The 21887-nt window shown below is 41.9% G+C and overlaps 1 protein-coding gene across 3 annotated transcripts in view; it reads right to left on the reverse strand.

The window, feature by feature from the left end:
- STXBP6 (syntaxin binding protein 6) overlaps positions 1-21887 on the reverse strand; it is a 273913-nt gene that overhangs the window by 143943 nt on the left and 108083 nt on the right. The window lies entirely within an intron of this gene.

The following is a 21887-nucleotide window of genomic DNA, read 5'->3' on the forward strand; positions in this document are numbered from 1 at the left end:
AAGTGAAAGAAAGGAAAAAAAGTTTCACTTAATGAAAATACTCTAAAATTGGTAGTCAAGTTGCTGAAGAATAAGGATTTATCTATTCAATACAAATGCTTTATTATAATAGAGACTGAATTATGCATCATTCTGATACTGTCTGCTACCCTGTGACAGCACATTCTCACCCAGGACCACCACGGAATATTGACAGATCAGACACGGGAAAGCAAAATCATAACATCTCACGTGTGAACATTCATTGCCAAATACTTGGTTTAAATATTAAGTTCCCATTTTATCCTAAACTAAGTGCTTGAAAGAAAGGAACTTCCCAACTGCACTATGAAGTAATGCGTGCTTTTCAACTCCGAGGCCGTAGGCTCAAGCTCCCACACGGGGAGGACAGCAAGTGCTCCGAATCTAAGTATGTGCTCCCGATGAGAAGGCTGCTGTTGCCATGACGGAGGCTGTGTCACCTCCCACAGCCTGACTCCCTCCTTCCCAAGACCCGCTGCTCGGGGTGCGATGTGTCAGGGCTGCCCGTGTTGCCTGCCTTTTACTTATGCAACAAACACACTCAGAAATCAAGTACTTTCAGGGCAATTTCTGCCTCACATGCTTAAAATAACCTCATTAACAAATCTCCTTCTGACATGGGTGCATCATACAGTAACTCGTAGATCATATTAAACAGAAGGAAGATGGGGGAGGATGGATACATGCATATGTATGGCTGAGTCCCTTTGCTGTGCACCTGAAACTACCACAACATTTTTAATCGGCTATACTCCAATATAAAATAAAAACTTTAAAAAAAAAAAAAGAAAAGAGAAGGAAGAAAGGTTTCTAGGAAAAGAAAAACTACCCCATAACAAATACATTGGCAGGAATGTATGGTGTTTCATTTCCTAGTTCTTCACAAAAACATTTTGGATGTTTCAACAACTCATGAATAAATGCAAAATAACCCCCTGAAACAGATTTTAAGTTACCTTTAAGGCTCATCAGACTCCATTAAAGAAGAATTATATCTCTTCAGAAAGAGTCAATGGGATTTTTTTTTTTTTAACCACATTGCCCTCAAGTCAGGTTAAATTCTGCTCCTACTTGGAAATTAGGAGCGAATTTACCCCATCTACGATGATTTTAACAAACCTGTGAATACGTCTCACACCTGTGACTCTGCTAATACCCTTCAGTCTCTTTTGTGTAAAATAGTAATTTGGTTAATTAAATAAATGTATACTTGTTAGGAAAAACAGGAGTGGGAGAACGGGCGTGGTGTGCCTGTGTATGCGTCCGTGTACGCATGGGTACATTGTTAAGGATGGGGTGGGTGCGTGGGGAAAAATGAGATTCATCTTTTATAAATTTTGACTTGCTTACAGTGCCCAAGAGCTGAAATTTTGAAGGTATGCTTGTAATAAGAAGAAAAATAGCTGCTCAGGTAACAACACCTAAGAGAGACAAGTGAGGTCAAATGGAACACTATAGAAGCTTCATTTGTGTCCTAATAGGGAATATAAAGGAAAATGAGAGGAGAGAAACCCTCAAAAACATTTAGCTTCCCAAAGATTTTGATATCTAGAAACTTTAAAAATTCTTATGTAGCTCTTGGTCTTTCCAATTTAAGGGAACAGAATATCAAACAGCAGCCAGGTATCAAAAGGCACCACAAACCAGTCTTGAAACTCATGAGTGTACTTGTGCCTGGTATTCAGAAAAGCAAAGAAAGCAAAGAAATTAGGACCTCAATACCCAAAACACACTGGAGGAAGCTATGTAAATGTCTGGTGTTTGTACGCTAAATTAGGTTTCAAAGAAGGTGTGTTAAATGTGGCCATTTTTAGAAAAATAACAAGACTATCATTTACAAGGCATCTTTAATGTTTTTAGCAGTTTAAAAACATTTGCTCATTAAAATCCTCAACAATTTTTAATGTTTGATCAACACTACTTAACATTTTCTCTTTATTGCTTCCAAAGAGAGGAGGTGATTGCTCAGGGGTTGTGCTATATACTTCCTTGCTGGTAATAGTTTATCCTTTTTCTAGTTTAATGAGAATGAAACTCAAGGCTCCTGAGTTAAGTGCACATTTCTAGCTATTCTCCTTTTTGTTTTTTTTTTTTATTTTTAATAAAATGTTCGCCATACGTGATGGTTGATTTTATGTGTCAACTTGACTGGGCTAAGAGATGCCCAAGTAGCCAGTAAAACATTATTTCTGGGTGTGGGTGTGTGTGTGTGCACACGTGTGTCTCAGGAAGACGTAAGCATTGGAAGGGGCAGACTGAGTGAAGCACATCGCCCTCACCAACGCGGGTGGGTGTCAACCAACCCACTGAGGGCCTGAAGAGAACACAAAGGTGGAAGAAGGGTGAATATGCTCTCTCCCTGAGCTGGGACAGCCATCTTTTCCTGTCCTCTGATATCAATGCTCCTGGTTGTCAGGCCTTTTCTCAGGTTTGAACTGGAACTTCACCACCTCCTTCCCTGGGCCTCCAGCTTGCAGATAACAAATCACGGGACTTAGCCTCCATAACTGGCTCCATAAATGAGCCAATCCCTCATAATAAATCTCTCCGTATTTATCTATATATATCCTACCGGAACTATTTCTCTGGAGAACCCTGATTAATACACTAAATCTTATCTGAATTGGAAAAATTCTGTTAACCAGCCAGGCCTCTGCCCCAGTGGAGTCACACGGCTCCCGGAGGGCCTCAATAAGCCCCGTCTCCCTCTTCTTCACCTGACAGGCAATCCCAACGCCTCCCTCAGTGTCAGACCCTTCAAGCCCCGACCGTCGCACAGTTTCTCACCTTCAGTATCAAATGTCCTAAGACATCTAACTTTTTATATTATGAAGGGTTTGCCAAGCAACCTGTTTATAACTGGAGACTGTCTTTTCCCACCAATATGGTCTGTTTCACTCATTTCCGGGAAACAGGAAAATGAGCTCAGCAGACAAGCACATGCCATGACCACCAGAGGATCTAGAAATCTGGCACGTGGGATGCATTGCTGATGGCACAACAGACACACGGCACCGGAGGCGAGGCTTAGTACTTAATAAATCTGGCTTTGGAATCAGAGAGACCCAGTTTCAAAGAGGCTCTGCCTTTTCGTCACTGCCACTCAGTAGACAAGTTGTACCATCTTCTGAAAATTCATTTTTCCTGTCCGTAAAGTGGAAATAGTACTACTTACCTCACAGAGATGTGGTGAGGATTCAAAGAAATATTTGTAAAGCACTTAATTAATACGATGCTGTACATACCAGCTCTCAGTGCATGGTAACAATGACTGCTGTTCTCATCCACTGAACAAAGCAAACCTGGTGTGAGCTATATATTCCCAGCTCCACCAGGAATCTATCTGATGGCTCTTTAACAGTTTAATAAGGTGCTGAGAGCAAAATGGGATCTCCATGAAGGAATTTATAGTTATGGCCTAAGAAAAGTAATTTCACTGAAATTTTCCAATATTTGCAAACACATGCCAACATGCATTGGCTTAATTCAATCTATATAATATCCTTTTTTTCTGGCTGTCAAGTGGTATCCTGTGTAAGTTGTTTCTTTTTGTTTAAATGCAATTTCACTGTAACAGGGTAGGTGGCTAGACCAATTCAAGGTTTAAAATTAACTGGCATTAAAGTAACAGGAACTTGTTATCCCTTTTTGCTACCAGCGGAAGGCCTATCCCTGTTCACTCCAGAACAAAGATCAATGGTGCCCAGGCACACGCACAGAGTCCCCAACAGCTCAGGAATGTCAGGCAGCAAATTACAGTCATTTTCTCATAGGAAGGAAATCGCCCCCATCTGCCTATTTTAACCTACTTTATTGACTACTGCCCTTCCTACTATATTTTAAAATAAGAACATGGCTCAGAAGCTCCAACCCTTCCTCTTACATCTCAGCTATTTCTTGTTTCAAAGTCGCCACCCCCCTTCCCACACTATCACTTGGTCCCCGTGCTCCCTGCTTTCTGCTGCCTACCCCCCACCATCACCCTTACTTGGTAAGACATCCAGTGGACTCCCACATTCCTCCATCTTCATCCTGCTTCTTCAGGACATCATGTTCCGGGCCTTGCCAAGACTCCTTTCACCCCTCAGGAGTTTACCTGGGTCTTCCTTTTTACAATTGGATTTCTTAGGTTTCTTCCTTTACTCTCTCAGCAGTCATCTCACCAGAATGAGCCACCCTCCAACCCCTCTATTAGGTCCTCTGTCCTTTTTTCATCTCTTTCTGCCTTCTCCCCTCAATTCCTCTCCCTCACACTTCCCTCTCTCCAGATGGAAAATTAGCACACAATTCCAGACCTGAAGGTCACTTTAGAGCTCATCAAAATCAATTTCCTAACTTTTAGAGAGAAGAAAAATGAGGCTCAGAGGTACTAAGTGATGTCTGCAAAGCCAGGCAGTCAGTATGTGGGGGAACCAGAAGCAGACCTGACCACCTTTTTTTTTTTTTTTTTGCGGTACGCGGGCCTCTCACTGTTGTGGCCTCTCCCATTGCGGAGCACAGGCTCCAGATGCGCAGGCTCAGCGGCCATGGCTCACGGGCCCTGAGGCATGTGGGCTCCTCCCGGACCGGGGCACGAACCCGTGTCCCCTGCATCGGCATGCGGACTCTCAACCACTGCGCCACCAGGGAAGCCCCCGACCACCTTTTGATTCCTGGTCATATGTGCTCTCTGGGCAGAAGTGTAAAACAAAGAACGTCTCAAGTGGAAGGATGCATTTATCTTGTGTCCAGGCTGCGGCTGGAAAGGGCAGCATTCCTGCGGACATAAAGGAATTAGAAGCCTATAGAAAAAAAGATGCATTCTAGGAAGAATGTTAAAAACAAGCAGAATTCTAGCCATGAAGATTTAGTACGGGGAAGGTCAGAAATAAGAAAGGGAAAGAGATTATCTTTACAGACATAATAGCCTGACTGTGGCAAGAGGAAAATGAGCCCTTGGTGATGTATTTTAAAGAGAGGAAAAATAACAGCATTGATAGCTCTGATAGGGGAGAAGCAGACGCAGTGTTGAGAGCACTTTTAACTAATGAACACGTACCTTAGATGGAGAAGTAGATTCTGACCATTAATGAATTTAAATGAAAGAATGGCATGTCCAGTTCAATGATGGACTTATGACACAGATTTGAGCCATCTGGAGTTTAGTGTCTTAATCTTTAATCTGATTCCTATCCCTTAGTTAAGAAATATTCCTTCTTTTTGCTTAATTTTAATATGCAATATTTCTGACATTCAATATAAGAAATAATCCATAGCAAGCACCTCATGTATCCATTCCTGATCACATTTCCCCTGTCCCCGAAAACGGTGACCAAAACCCTGAATTTGATGTTAATAATGCCTCTGCATGTCATTATACTCATATGTTACTAACTGCACACAATATGTAAGATTTTTTATGTTTGTAAACTTTATGTAAATGGAAGCACAGGAAATATTTCCTCCCACAACTAGCTATTTTTGCTCAACATTAGGTTTGTGAAGTTTATTCATGTTGATTCCTGTAGCTTTAGTTACTGTCACTGCTGTATAGTATCCCATTTCATTAAAATAGCACAATGTATTCACCCATTTTCCTATGCTCAATTTTTCAATATTACAAACAATGTTGCCCTGAAAATTCTTTTTCATGTTTCCTTATGAACATGTCCGTTCCTCAAGGGTGTAGCTAGTAGCCGAGCCCTATAAACATATCTTACACTTAAGGACCTGTTGCCAAATGGTTCTCCAAGGTGGTTGAATTGATTTACATTTCCATTCACAAGGTGTTAGACCTCCCATTGCTCTATACCTTCACCAATGCTTGTGCTACCAAATTTCAAAAACTTTTTCAAGCCTGGTGAGTGTGAAATGGCATTTCATTTACATTTTCCTGGTGACTAGAGAGGCTGAGCATCTTTCATGCTTACTGCTGATGCGCAGTTCCTCTTCTTTGACCTACCTGCCCCAAGGCTTTGTCCACTTTCTACTGGGCTGTTCTTATTGATTTGTGGAAAATTCTTCTTCTATTCTAGTCCTCTGTCAGTTACACAAAGTTGCAAATATCTTTTCCTTGAATGCAGCGATCTTTTCATTTTGTTGATGGTGTTTTTCTGTGCACAAAAGCTTTTCATGTTAACATAGTCAAATTAATCTTTTCCCTTATGATCTGTCCTTTCTCTAGTCATTTAGGAAATCCTTCTTTACCCTGAGAAAGTAAATACAGACTCCTACATATTTTCCACTGAAAGCTTTAAGGCTCTGCTTTTTACATTTAGATGTTTAGTCTACCTTGAATTGATTTTTGGTTTTGGTGTGAGCTAAAGGTCCACTATCTTCTCAAACATAATCGAATGTCATGGTTCCAATTATTGAACAGTCAGCTCATCCTTGCTCCACTGACCTGCACTGCCAGCTATCAAATATCAAGTTTCCATCTGTGTGTGGACCATCATTTTATTCTACTTCTTCACTCTGCTGCATTAGCAGTCTTGCATTTTTGTGAAAATGGCTCAGAAAATGTTCTTCTTATTCTGGGATAAACAGAGACTCAAGCTATACTGAAATGGAGATGCTGAGTGGTTGACAGGCACCCTCACAATGAGCTAAGGGACTCATTTCTAACCCAACAATGCAATTTTGTCTTGGAAAAAATTTCAAATTACTACAGGCCTTTGAGTTCACTTAGAAGTAGATAAAATCTCAAACTCCAAGGGAGTAGTTAGAAAAAAGTAAATGTGGCAATGGTCAATGACCTACTTTTAGTTCTTATTCATTAACTCTGCGCCCTATCTGGTGTTTCTACATTCTCACTAGCCATCTCTTCACCTATCGATTTCCTCGAAGACTTCAATAAGGCAAGCACGTGTTTACCGCATAAAGACACAGACCTACTAGAGAACGGACTTGAGGATATGGGGAGGGGGAAGGGTAAGCTGTGACAAAGCGAGAGAGAGGCATGGACATATATACACTACCAAACATAAGGTAGAGAGCGAGTGGGAAGCAGCCGCATAGCACAGGGAGATCAGCTCGGTGCTTTGTGACCACCTAGAGGGGTGGGATAGGGAGGGTGGGAGGGAGACGCAAGAGGGAGGAGATATGGGGATGTATGTGTATGTATAACTGATTCACTTTGTTATAAAGCAGAAACTAACACACCACTGTAAAGCAATTATACTCCAATAAAGACGCAAAAAAAATAAAAAGTGGATACCATTGTATCAAGATACTCTCCCGCCCATTCAGTTAGCAGGTTTCAGTACAGCGCTGCATTCAGGGTAGGGTACTCAATTTGAGAAACTACTCGCAGTCACGAATGCACCCCACCTTCGTTAACACGTGACAGGTAGAGAGATACGGAATGACATAGGGGTAAGACTTGCCCTTAAAAGTGAATTCACAATAGAATATCACTAAATGGTGAATTCCCCTAAAAGCATTTTCATTTAATTATTCACAAAATGTGGTTTAGACAACAATCCCAAGAGTCCTTCTCTGCTCACTACAAGACACACCTAGATAAAGAAGACAGCCTGTGCCCAGGTGTCAGCGGCACACGAAGCACACTGCAATCAGATGAACACAAAGACCCTAGGTACCCTGAAGATCAGAATATTTCCTGCCATTACTAGAGACTTTATACAACTAATTCCATTCCAGGCATAAGCAATTACAGAAGCAAAACAACGGAAGTAACATGGGCCAGAAAACACTGTTAAGAAGATGTCACTGCTACTCAGGTATTTGCTTCCATAATCATAAAACTACAATAGCAGAGGGAGATGGGAACCTTCTGGTTCAGTCCTGGGAGCTGCCCTGTCCCGGAGGAAATACCAAGGACAAGGGGTCTCAGCATTTCTCTACACTCAGATGCTTCTCAGCTCCATAGGATTTTTGAGTCATTTCTCAGAAGCAATTCTACTTTTTTTTTTTCTTTGCAGTACGCGGGCCTCTCACTGTTGTGGTCTCTTCCGTTGCGGAGCACAGGCTCCAGACACACAGGCTCAGCGGCCATAGCTCACGGGCCCAGCCGCTCCGCGGCATGTGGGATCTTCCCGGACCACGGCACGAACCCGTGTCCCCTGCATCGGCAGGCGGACTCTCAACCACTGCGCCACCAGGGAAGCCCAAGCAATTCTACTTTTAAAGTATAACAGAGCCACATACATGGACCAAGCAAAACTGTAGTAATTGCTTAATTAATTGACTTTAGAAACACTGAATAAGCTCACACACAGGTTTTTACATTATTCCATAACCTGCGAATACGCCCCCAGAAAGAAATTTTATAATCTCCATCCTTTCCCTACATTAAAGAGGGTAAGAGAGAAGAATCCAACTGAAAAGCAACTCTCTGACTTGTTTGGAAGTTACCTCACAACACGAAAAAATCAGCATTTCACCTCGGCCCTGTCAGAAGTCCCCTAGACTGTGTCACCTAGAAAACCGGTAAGGGGCAAGTGTTTCTGAGTGGCTTAGGCGTAAAACAAAGACGCAACAGTACTGTTACAATGGAAATATTTCCTCAGGGAGGGCTCTGATATATTCTCAGATATTTCTGCTCTGCTGCCTGCCTAGTTGTATTCAATTTTTGGCAAGGAGCTTTTATGCTTGTTTCTTTCCACTTTTCTTCTTTGCATAAACAAACAAGCAAGCATTTATTCGATTTCCCACCAGTCTAGCAAAGTCCTGATGAAAAAAGGAAAGGGAAGGAAAGGAAAAAAGGAAAGGAAAAAAGTTCTTGCTAAAAGGGGCTAGAACACAATGGGAACTGAGAGTAGGTGGTGAAAATCAGGACAAGAAGTGAGGGCCTAATAGGGGAGATTAAACCCACTTTCTGAAATTGCTTCTCTAGATGCCCCTGGGTTCGCAACACTGCTCTGCCTAGTCAGGTACGGATACCGCTTCCTCCAGGTAGGAACCGTGGGGTTAGTCTATCTCATGGCCTTTCATTCGGGCAAGTAACAAGTAATGTCAGGCAAGTCAAAGAGGTGAGATTTCACACATTTTTACTCCCTGTGATTGTTGAGAAAAACATATAGGCTAAGGAACTCTATTAGTACTCTGCTACCATTTTTTGGTGTGTTCATACCTAGAGCTGGAGAGTAGCGCTGTAAATAAATAAATGCTAAATTAAGATTTAAAAAACAATTTCCAAACTCATGGTTACCAACGGGGAAAGGGGTGGGGGATAAATTAGAAATTTGGGATTAAAATATACACACTACCATATGTAAAATAGATAACCAACAAGGACCTACTGTATAGTACAGGGAACTATGCTCAATATCTTGTAATAACCTATAATGGAAAAGAAACTAAAAAAGAATATGTGTGTATATACGTACAAACATACACACACATACACATATATATATCTGAATCACTTTACTGTACATCTGAAACTAACACAATATTGTAAATCAACTGTATTTAATTTAAAAAATTAAAAACAAACAAACAACGATTTCCAATGCGGATCTAGTCATTTGCCAATAGGAAAGGATAGCACAACGGATCAGAACACAAAACCCAGCCCTCCGTTCCTATTCCAGTTCCACACTAACCACTGCATAAATGTGGCCAAGTTACTTCACCTTTCCACACCTGGCTCCTCATCTTTAAAAGGGAGGTAATAATCTGAACCATGCCATCAAAGGAGCTAATACACATGCAACACTTGGAATATTACCTGGAACAGACGGAGCGTGTACTCTGGAAAGGTTAGCCCGTCTGCTATTTTTTCTTTTCTTTCTTTTTTTTTGCAGTATGCGGGCCTCTCACTGTTGTGGCCCCTCCCGTTGCGGAGCACAGGCTCCGGACGCGCAGGCTCAGCGGCCATGGCTCACGGGCCCAGCCGCTCCGCGGCATATGGGAACTTCCCGGACCGGGGCACGAACCCGCGTCCCCTGCATCGGCAGGCGGACTCTCAACCACTGCGCCACCAGGGAAGCCCTATTTTCTTTTTTAAAAATAAAGTTTCTGATTGCTACTAGCCAACGCTGGTTCCCTAATTTTAAAATAGTGGGTGAAATTCAAGGTTTTTGGTGGACAAGAACAAGTTAAAGCTTGTGTGTAGAATACTACAACTGAAGATTAGAGGTATAAGGAAACCATAATGGAGGAAGTGCTGTATGATATCCAGGCTCGTGTGAAGAATTAGGCGTTTTGTGAGCCACCACTGAAGAAGAATGTTTATGAACGCAGGGCTGATGTGCGTGAGTGATGGAGGCCGCCTCGGGGGTTTCTGCGCTTCCACACCCAGCCCTGGTCCCTGGACGCCCTTGGAGGGTCCTTCCGCTCCCACCCTCCTGGCTGCACAATCCATCTTCCCTCAAATCTTAATCTTTGGTTCTCAGTGGCTGAGGGTGCTTCCTCCTTGGCCTCTGGGCTGTGTTGACATCCTTCTGAAATAGAGTCGAGTGAAACAAGCGAGAATATTTTTCATGGTATCTATAATTGCCAAAGGCAAGGGCATGTTATGCTCAAAATCCTTTAACGAGTGTTATCACTCAAATCTTGATTTCCAGAGAAAGTTTTTCTAACTATTATACTTTGCAATAACCTTTTCTCTAAAGACGTCTTCAAAGAACTGTTTATTTATTTTCTAAATCACTCCTGACGTTGTCCTTTTCACCCGCTTCTGTGCTGCGTCAGACCTATAGTCCTTCTTGGTCCAAGGGATGAACTGCAGTAGCTTTCCTTTGGGTGACATTAGCAGAAATGTCAACCAGCTATGTTTGGGGCTTATTTATCTTTATTATAGTTTCTCTCCCTTCATTGTGCTGTATTAACATTTAAAATGAAATATTCCCAAATCTTTATATTTGCAACTTAACAAAAAGTCCTTTTTCTCTAGTTCTGGAGAACTATAATGAATCCGGGGCTTAATTCTCGCTAATATTCATTTACTGCACAGACAGCCTTTGAATTACTACCCGACGTTGTTACGCCTCTGCGCACAAGTGAGTGGAGGGACGGGTGAAGAGAGAGTAGAAAACTGAAACACAGAGGTGCCTTGAGGTGCCCTGCCTATCGCAAGAGAGTTCCCCCGAATTTAGACTAATCAAGCCCTAACCAGAGTGATCTGTCAGCACCCTACAGACTTCTCACTTTCCTTAGAAAACCAGACCTAATCGATACAAATACGCATCACTAACAACTGGAAAATTAAAAACTATGTACAAGTACATAGGGGAACAGGAGGGTTTAGGCCCCAGCACCACGGAAATGACTGGAAAGCTGGGAAAGAATGTTCTGGAATGTAGAGATTCCCATTTAACCTTGCTCCCTGTCAATGCTTCTAAACAAACCACGTGTTGGGGTTTGTTTTGTGTTTTATTTTTTCCTCAATTTCCGTTTTTATTCTCATCACAGCCATATGCTAAGTTGTTCATTTACAATTTTAATGGTGTCTCTAGCTCATAAACTCATTATTTCTTTTCCTACTAGCTTATTAGCCTATTAGCAACCCCACACTGTGAACACGGATTAGAACTGGATAACCTACCCGGCTTTTGACACCACTTTCCAGTTTATAAGCAGTCACTTCAGATACTGATAAACCTATACATAGAAACAAGAAACGCATAGCTGATATAAATTAGTATCTTGGTGATTGAAGCAAAAACATGCAATCACCAGCTCAGAGTTTCCAAGCCAGGCTGGCAGTCCTCATATCTGATCACTGTTTATTTTAATTTGTTTGTTTCAAAGGTACTTGAGACCATGCACTCCCAGATTTTTAAACATGTCTAGTATTCTGGTACATGGGTGTTCAGAAGAGAATAGGGTTCTTAAGTGTTCTTTAAATTTACTGAAAAATGAAGGCCCTCTGAATATCAATCCACGTAGTTCCCTTGGGTTGGAAACTAAAACCCAACATAGGCACTAGATTAAAAAAAAAGAAAAATAGTGTGACATTCTACAAGGCCAATGGATGACAGAAGATATCAGGTAAAAGTTCAGCAGAGCAACAAAGGGAAATATGCCCTGCAGGTTTCCAAACCTCACCCTGAAACCCAGCAGAAAAGAATATGCTCCAAAACAGAGAGTGAACACAGGCCTCCAAAAAAAAATCTATTCTTCACAAATCTCGTCACCTATCCCAAGAAGAGACTGGCTATTTTGAATAAAATCTCTAAGTTTGGGGAAAATTGTCCTCTTTGGTAAGTCATAGGCCTTTCAGAAAAAAGTTGTTCCAAAATCAAAGAGTTCTCAGAAGCCTTTCAATCTTTCCATTCCTTGGACACCGTAGACACTGCAATGGCAAACACCTTCGTTCCCTCTTTCCACACACCTGCACAGAGCTGAAACTGTTTCCCGTCCATCACTTTAAGGTGCGAGACACACAGGCTGGATTTCTGAACATCTCTGTTCCCTTAAGACAACATCTAGTCCAAACCATTCCTTTTCTGGGACAACAAATTATTTTGTCTCTAACCAGAGACTGCAGAGGTTTCAAGTAGTAGCTGGCAGTTCTAAAAAGCATTTGTGCCCACATCGGCAGTTTCAGGAAATTTTACTGTTGAACTTCCCAGGAAGCTGATAAACATCTGTCTGGTTTCGCATTTAGATTCTTAGTACTAGGAGAATGTACAGCACAAGTGGAATTTCTTCAAATTAGATATTTATACCAGCAACAAAACGTTATAGACTGTACCAGCTTGAAAAGGCTGAAGGGGAGAAAAAAAAAGTTCTACAAAGGATGGGCGAGTGACCTCTGCTTCACCCTGGGCATCGTTCAATAAGCTGGAATGAAAACACGTTCCACTGAAGAACTTTTCCCTTCCTCCCCTTGGATCCCAGCCCTTAGAAAAGTGTAGTCTGGCAGAAATGTTAGCAAGTGTCACATCAAAATGGCTTCTAGACAATGCAGAAAATATGTACCCTCCTACTCACACAAAGCTGCACTTCATTACTATACGAAAAAGAACATAGCTGTGTCTTCAACGTGCAAGGCTGAACTTTTAGAGGCACTCGAACCTACAAATATTCCCCAGGCCATAGGTACAGAAATATTGTTTGGTTTCTTCAAGACCTGCTATGCTTCCGTTAGCACAGGACGAATCCACTTTTGAAACCAAATCCACTTTAGGCTGTGATGTGTTCCTCTGATGGCTAATCACACTTGCTCAGGTAGAGCAGGACCATGACAAATCACTCGGAGATAACACAGTCCGCGCTGGTCTCAGATCTCACTGCACCTGCATTTTCCTAAAATTGTGGAAAGTATTTTTTTTCATGTATTTTTCATTTGTCCCCTGAACTTGTAGTTTCTGAAGAAAAGCCCCATTTCCTTAAAAAAAATAAAGCATATCCTTTATAATGAAATCTTGACCACACGTTCTTGAGACGAGCATCGTGCTAGTTACAACACAGATTTTATGAACACAACTTTTACCTGCATGTAATAGTCTTGAAAATAAATTCTTTCACGATGACTGTTGGGGGGAGGGGGGGATGCTCTGTGCCTTATTCTCTATGAACTAAATAAATCACTTCATTATTCTGGTGATCACACCCAGAGTGTCTTCCATCACAATTAACCAGTAACATGAAAGAGAACATTTCTTGAGACATCCTACTCAGATACAGAGAAGGGTTGGTTTACTAAAATCACAACTGTATGAAAGAACATGGACAAGGGCTGAAAAGTGTGAGTTTGAGTAACAGGATTAAGGATTTCGGCTCTTTCACAAGAAAACTTTTAAATGGTTATTACACTGATATTTGAATAAAAGTAATTAAAAGAAATCATCTGGAAGTATAAAAATGAATACCTTCTTGTGTAAGCATACTGCACATCCTCAGAAAGCTACTGTTTAACCAACTTCCCCAACCCAAGATGAAAAAGTCGGATGCTAAGAGTTATTGCCCATTTTCTCCCTCATTCCTAAGAGCTTCCACCAAACTTCTCCTGGCACAGTTGGGCTTCTTTCTTTTGGGGGGAAGGAAAAAAAATACATTTTAAAGACAGACTCACTCATTCAACCGTATTTGCAGAATACCTGCCATGTTTCAGGTACTGGAGTATGGTGAGTAGGACAGTGGGATGGGTGTAAGAGCAGGGGACACAAAAAGAAAGGATGGAAACCTCTCTAAGAGATTCATCTTCCCAGAGAGAAATTCTGTACCATTTAGAGCTGTATTTTACAAAAAATGATATTCAAATATAGCATTGAATGAAACTCATTTAGTAAATATGAAAAAGTGGAAAGGGCAAATGTAGGATTTTTATGTGCACTCAATTTCTCAAAGCAATAAACCATTTTACCGTAATGTTTCCTGCAGAGCCTCTCCACTGGAGATAGATATTGCTGGACAACGTTGACAATATAGGAATCTCCAAATTAAGGAAATAAATTTTGGGCAATGGAGAAAAGGGTAGAAGATGCAGAAAAGGTAGAAAATAAAGTTGAAAATGAACTGAAGGTAAAATGCCCCCCCCCCCAAAAAAAAAGAGAACAGATAAAAAAAACAAAACTAGGAAAAAAAAGTCCATATGCATGATTCATGTGAAAAAGAGCTCATCAAAAGTCAAACTAAAGCAAAACAAGTAAGAATGATCTGAATTTTAACAGGAAAAAGAAAACTGTGGAAGTACATGCAGTAAACAAATTGCAAGAGGAAGTGAAATTTAAGATAATCCAAGATGAAGTCGGATGGGCTTTGCATACAAAAAAATAGTACTGTCTGAAAACATAAGAGTAAACATGTCCATAAAAATATAAAACTTCTACTTTTAGAATACACAATTATGGAATTATAATAAGCTTGGAATTATAGAATTACAGAATTAGAATAAACTAGAATAGAATTATACTAGATTGCTTTTTCTTTGAAGTCTTTCCTTGAAATCCAAGATTAGTTGACGTATCTCCACCTAGAAAGGGTTTCTTCTCAAATGTTGCACCGTCCGTGGAAATAATCATTTCCTGATAAACACATACCACAAAACAACTTAGCATCCATGCATGGACCAGACAGAAACAACTTGGCAACTCTCATTCATATCTACTTTCACAGGAGAGACCCAGCCCTGGAGTCTCAAACAAACAAGAAAAACAGTAGAATGCATATAGAGTCACAGAGCACATGTGAGGCTTCCTTTCATTTACAAGTAGCTTTAGGTTGGGTAGGACCACATGTCTTTGAACTTAGCTTAGTTTTTTTGTGTGTGTGTGTGTGTGGTACGCGGGCCTCTCACTGTTGTGGCCTCTCCCGTTGCAGAGCACAGGCTCCGGACGCGCAGGCTCAGCGGCCATGGCTCACGGGCCCAGCCGCTCCGCGGCATGTGGGATTTTCCCCGACCGGGGCACGAACCTGTGTCCCCTGCATCGGCAGGTGGACTCTCAACCACTGCGCCACCAGGGAGGCCCTTAGCTTAGTTTTTGTATCTGTAGCAGATTAGCTCTGTCGGCTAGAGACCTGTGTTAGGTCACAGTCAAGACTTAGGGCCATTTGGGAGTCTAATGGCTTTCTCTGTTTCATTAGTCCCAACTCGACTTGAACACTGGCCATTTGCCTTTTCAACACTATTGTACACACACACACACACACACACACACACACACACACACACACACACACACAAACACAGACTATGGGCAAAAGAACGCAGGTGGATTGTTCCTTAGCTCACTCAAGGGATACATCAGATGCACCAAAACCAGAGGGGCATGCTCTCTGGATGCTGAGTCAGCAACACTGCCTCAGACGGAAGAGATCACTAGTTTGTAGTGAGATGGAGAAATGGAAAATATACCCACAGAAAGAATGTAAAGGAGAAAAATCTACGTTGGCTTCGCAAAGGCCCTGATCTCATATTTTGATTTTGGTTTTCATCATATCCAGGTCACTACTGATTATCGAGATGTACTGTTATTAATGTAACTCGAAATAAGTAAAGAAATTATCAGTTAAACCGTGACACAATGCTTTTTGACCACACTCTTCTATTTCATACTTTCTGAAAGAGCTCTTTTAGACTCAGACTTATCACATATCACGTTGCTCTGTTCCTGTGCCTTTATATATACACTGAATGGCATAATCTTTTTGAAGGCAGCTTCCAGGGCAGTTAAATCCCATCTACCTTAAATGGCGTGATGACAATATGGGCAGTTATATCCAGCCTGCACAGCAATCACAATTATGTCACGACGGCCACCTGGCTGATAACAATTTAAAGATGTCACAGACTCTAAGATATACCCCAACTGCAGAATAAAATGTAAAAAAAAAAAAAAAAAATACATCTTAGAAATATAGGAAACAAAGTAATTTATATTACCATTTCTGACTATAGATGATATGTTTTAAACATGTGAACACCCAGAAACATGATAATAATTAAGCAATTATTTTCCTGGCTATAAGTTTTGTCTTTAAATATTACCATGTGACATTAAGCTTCAGAGTCCCTGTGTGTGTATGTGTGTGTGCACATAGCCATTTGGCTGAGATGTAAGAATATTGCCTGTGTACGTTCAGGTTTTCAGAGATTTGGGTAATTATTTTGCTTCCAGTGTTCTGGGCTTTATGGATGGAAGGCATTTTAGAACTGCCAATCAAAAATCACTTATACTTTACCACTTTACAAATGCAGTTAACACGTTAATTAGATGTAAAATTATATACAAAAATTCTGCCTAGCTTTACGTGGGCAAGAAAATAATTCATCTTGTTTATCTACAGTGCACACATCGTATCAGGCAATGGAAATCACATAAAACTTTAGAAAGGAGAACATCAGGGCTAGATTCTCGTATTTGGCTGTTGGACTGAAAACACAAAATACGCAGGGAGCATGACAATCTCAGCACTTTTTTTAAAAATAGAAGTGGTGGGCTTCCCTGGTGGTGCAGTGGTTGAGAGTCCGCCTGCCGATGCAGGGGACACGGGTTCGTGCCTCGGTCCAGGAGGATCCCACATGCCGCGGAGCGGCTGGGCCCGTGAGCCATGGCCGCTGAGCCTGCCCGTCCGGAGCCTGTGTTCCGCAACGGGAGAGGCCACAGCAGTGAGAGGCCCGTGTACCGCAAAAAGGAAGGAAAAAGAAAAAAAAAAAAAAATAGAAGTAGTAATATTAACCACAATGTGTGAACAGGTAACCGCAGGAGAGCTGCTTCATCAGATGCTGTGCCCTGCTTACCAGCGCTGAGGACTGCTTATCTCCTAATATCTCTATACCAGCTAACACAGTCATGCAAAGATTCAGTCTTTCAAAAGATTCCATTTCTCTCTTCTTTGATGATTTTATGATTGTAATACTTAACTTCACACTTTATCTCTGCTAAGAAAAATAACACCCCACCACAAGAGCCCTGTCCATTTTACATTAGACACTGGTCCTCCATTTCTAAGGCATTTAAAAATTGATGTCTACACCAAATCCCCTTCCGGATTCTAAGGGCCAGAGGAAGTCACTCTTTCAGCTGTTAATAAGAAAAGGGGAAAAAGTACAAAACAAAGTTTGCTCATTATACCAGAACTAAACTGCATTACAAGGAATGATGTTTGAATTTTTAAATATTATTTGCTCCTAATGGGGGCAAGTCAGCCCTGGCCTTCCTGGAAACAGAACAAAAAGCACCTCCGTGGTGAACCACACCCAAAAGGTTTCACAAAACCCCTAACCATCAAGTCCTCTCCCCATTACCCAGACATTCCTATTAGAAAAGTCACCATGCTGATTTAAGACATGGTCTAGCCCAGTTTCTGCATAAACACTTGTTCAACATGCTCAAATAAGCCTCACTGGTGAACTAACAAAGCAGGCTGTTGGTGTCCAGGGGAAAAAGGACACTTAAGTGGTCAACTTCAAGGACCCAGAAAGTGCCACTAACCCAGAACTGAAAAAAATTAGGTGGGTACGAGGGATTGAAAGGCAGTAAATTAATTACATCTCAACATTATATGAAAAGAAAATAACCACATTGCACTTATTTTGCCTTTGTCTAAAGAGGTACGATTAATTTAGATTAAGCTAAATACCAAGATGTTTTGCTGCATTTGCCTAATAACATTTACGTCCCCTCGTGGCGATCTGGTGGCCAAGGCAACAGAGATACTGCATCAGCAGACCATGTGGATGAACGTAATTCCGGCTCTTGGTGTCTGAGTATCTTCCTGACTTCTATTCTAGTTTGGGAAGTCTTAACTCCAACCCTAGATGCTCAGTTAGGCAACTGAAAAGCAATGGTCTCCTCTGGAAACAACAGACATAAATGAAAGATTTTAGCAAAAGGTTCAATTAGATATATGTACCCTTGGAGTTACAGCTTTGTTGGGCTAATCTGAGAAGGGAAGATGAGGAACTTTCTGTTGTTCTGAAGGTGGGAATGGCCATTATCTCTAAGTCAGAGCTATCAAGATAGGTTTATTGAATTCCTACTATGTATACTGCATGTGCACTGTTTCATGATGTTACAACACTAGAGCTTCACTGTCCGATAGAATAAAATGTGGACAACATTCATTTTCTAACAGCTATATTAAAGAGTAACAGATGCCATTAATAATTTATCTTAATTAACCCAACATGTAATACACATAAAAAGGTTGTTATTTCATATCCTTTTCTTTTGTACTAAATCTTCAAAATCTGGTGTATATATTAGACTTACAACACAACTTAATTGGGAGTAGTTTTTTTCTTTTTTTTTGCGGGACGCGGGCCTCTCACTGTTGTGGCGCACAGGCTCCAGACGCGCAGGCTCAGTGGCCATGGCTCACGGGCCCAGCCGCTCCGCGGCATGTGGGATCCTCCTGGACCGGGGCACGAACCCGTGTCCCCTGCATCGGCAGGCGGACTCTCAACCACTGCGCCACCAGGGAAGCCCGGGGACTAGTTTTAATTACAAGTGTTCAAAGTCACATATAGCTTGTTGCTGCCATACAGGACAGCACATCTCTAGACCTTTATATTACAGAATACAGCAAACTGAGGCCCCATCCACATCCTTTAGAAAGAGAGGGGTTCTGTTGCCTGTTTGCCCAGTATCTTAAAAAGGTATGTCATTACTGACCTCCTATACTCCAGTCCCCAAATATTGCTGTCTTTTTGAGATAGTCATGTTTTTATAAAGCTGAGAGAGCAATGTAAGCGCTAGAGATTAACTTTGGAGGATGACCTGCCTGTCTATCCAATTGGTACCTGAAGAAGAAAAACACCCAACTGGGGTAAAAAGGATGAGTTTTACTGGGATGGTTCCCAATATAAGATAAAATGACAAGATCTGGTATCTAGAAGGAATGGAGAAGGATGGTTCCAGTTCCAAAACTCTTACCTTCACATAGGCACACGTAACCTTAGTGGGAAATACGATTGCTGAAAGGGACAAGGCAAACAAAGTGCAGCTCAGAATTGTGATTATGGAAAATGGACATTCATATTGAAGGCATTCAGCCAGATGGTGGGTCCATGGGTGAGAAATGCATGAAGTGTTTGTACAGTCTGTGGTTAAGATGATGTTCATCTTCCCTTTATCCTGAATCTGTCATCGGCTGCTTTTCATTATTGCTCTCCTGCCGTGATGCTCGATGCCTCATTTTTGACCTTTCAGTAAACAGGCTGTCTGTAGACTGATAAGGACCGTAGGTCGATTTTTATGCTGGTGCATGTCAGAGACCTGCTGACCTGCAAGCAAACCTTTTTCTGAAATCAATGCCCTTCCTCTCTCTTCCCACAGCAACTTCCCCCACTCCACTCCACCTCACCCCAAACCCAAATAGACAGTGAAGCTAAGTAATCATACAGGGACCTGGCAAGTAGGATCTATTATGTGAATTGGAGAGATGAAAAATGCAGCTATGACATCTGACAACAGAACCAGTCTCTTTAGGCTTTATCCATTAATTCAGCTAACAGTACTGAGCAAACACCTTCTGTCAGACACCAGGTTAGACACTGTGTTTAGGATGCTGAATAACATATAGCCACTAACCTCAAAGTCCTGCCATCTAGGAGGAGGGAAGACAAGCAAACCTAAACTACAGGACAATGTGACTAGGATGCACAAGGACACTGAGTACAGGTGAGGGGCATCCAATCAGGCTGGGGCACTCAAGCAGGGATCTGGGACAGACATGTGAGGGGAAGTTGGAAGGACTCACCAAATTCAGATGAGTACAGAAATAGGAAATGCAAATAAAGGAAGATGGAAAAATATGCAAGTTCATCAGATTAATCCATACAGCTGACACAGACATGAAGGTTGTGCGTGGGGTTAAGGAAAAGAGTGGCCATTATGAGTGTCAGAGGGTTGTGAATAATAAAGAAATAAGCAAACAACAGATCATTACAAGCTTATAATTCTAAATGGAGTCCCAACTTTTGTCCAGGGGCCATTACGGACTAGACTCTGTATCCACTAGCTACTCTAGGTTCACTACCATGAATACAGAGCCCAGCAATAGGTTCTGCCCCTTGGGGTCAGGCCAGGAGCCCTCCATCTGGTGCACCCCCCTACCTACTCCTAGGTGTCTACGCTTTTTTGTCTCAGTCCTCCCTCTTCCTTGGCTACTTCCTCTGCCTGAGAGAGTGCCATCATATGTACTTAACTCAGGGACCACCAGTCCCAGAGACTTGTACAAATTAATGAATGAGGTAATACTTCCTCAGTCTCTGAGAGCCCATGAGTACAGGTCCAGGCTTCCATGCTGTACATCTGCACATCCGTCTGGGGGCGGGGCTTATCTCAACTCATCCTGTGTTTGAGAAATGAGACTGTGAAGAGATTGGCTGCTGAGAAGAGGAGAGAATGAAAATCTGGGGTTGGGAACACAGTCAACTTGTAAAGAGCAATGATTCAATGAAACTGCAGGATGGATTTTTGACAGGATTCCTGAAAGAAAATGAAGGGAAGCAGAATAAGCAGAAGAAACCAACTCTTCAAATAGGTCTTGAACCATTTTCGATCCCTTCGGTGGAGGTCTTAAGAGTGGTAATGAGACCAAAGGACCAAAGGCACACAAGTGGTACCATCTGGGCCTCATATTTATTGGAGAAAATTAGAACCATATTTCAAAGCAGACTAGATAACCGAATGCACATTGCCAACTCCATCCAGAGGAGGCAGAAGGGTGACACCAGTAGATTACCTGGAAATCGCTCACCCTCGTTGGGTGAAGGTGGGAAAGAGGAGGTGAGTGTGCGAGAAAACTCCCCAGTGGTTACAGTGGTATCTGCCACATACAGTCCCACCACGGAGGGGACGAGATTAAGGACCCTCAGGGGCCACGGTGGGTGGGAGACAGTGTGTTCTGCAGAAAACTGTCATCACAATGCATGAACGGTATTCTCTCACCCTCTTCCCAAGAATAATGAAATGGCCAGAATCCAACGGTCAGTTATCTTGTCCTCATGCTTTTATCACTGACAGTTGATCACTGACAGTTTTCATTTTTATTCAGCGTTTACTGAACACAGCCACCCTTGATGTGAGGGCAGGTAGTGAGTGCTGTGAAGACCACGAAAAGTGCAAGTCAATTACTCACAAATGGCAGGAATCTCCACAAAAGGTAATGGGGTAACTTGTGCCAATTCACAGACCAATAGCTAAGTGCATATTTAATTGTTTTTGAACTGCAGAAACATCAAGATGGGTACCTTTACTAGTAAAGAGGAAAGTGACGCGGCCCAGAGAAGAAAACAAGTGAAAGAAGTGTCAGAGAAAAATCGTAAGTTAATTAGAATCCGTTCTTTAAGGTGAAGACCCTTTCAGAAAATGTGTACATTCACTCTCCAGGGAATGACAGGGCTATTAGTAGCCCAGCCAATATACATTTTCTTCTCAACAGAACCCTGATTTTGGCAATGGGAAGGTGGCACTGTGTTTTCAGCCTCACTCAAGGCTGAGCGCGGCTATGCGACTGAGTCTTGA

Source organism: Phocoena sinus, chromosome 2 (assembly GCF_008692025.1).
Source record: "Phocoena sinus isolate mPhoSin1 chromosome 2, mPhoSin1.pri, whole genome shotgun sequence".
Classification (NCBI taxonomy): Eukaryota; Metazoa; Chordata; class Mammalia; order Artiodactyla; family Phocoenidae; genus Phocoena; species Phocoena sinus.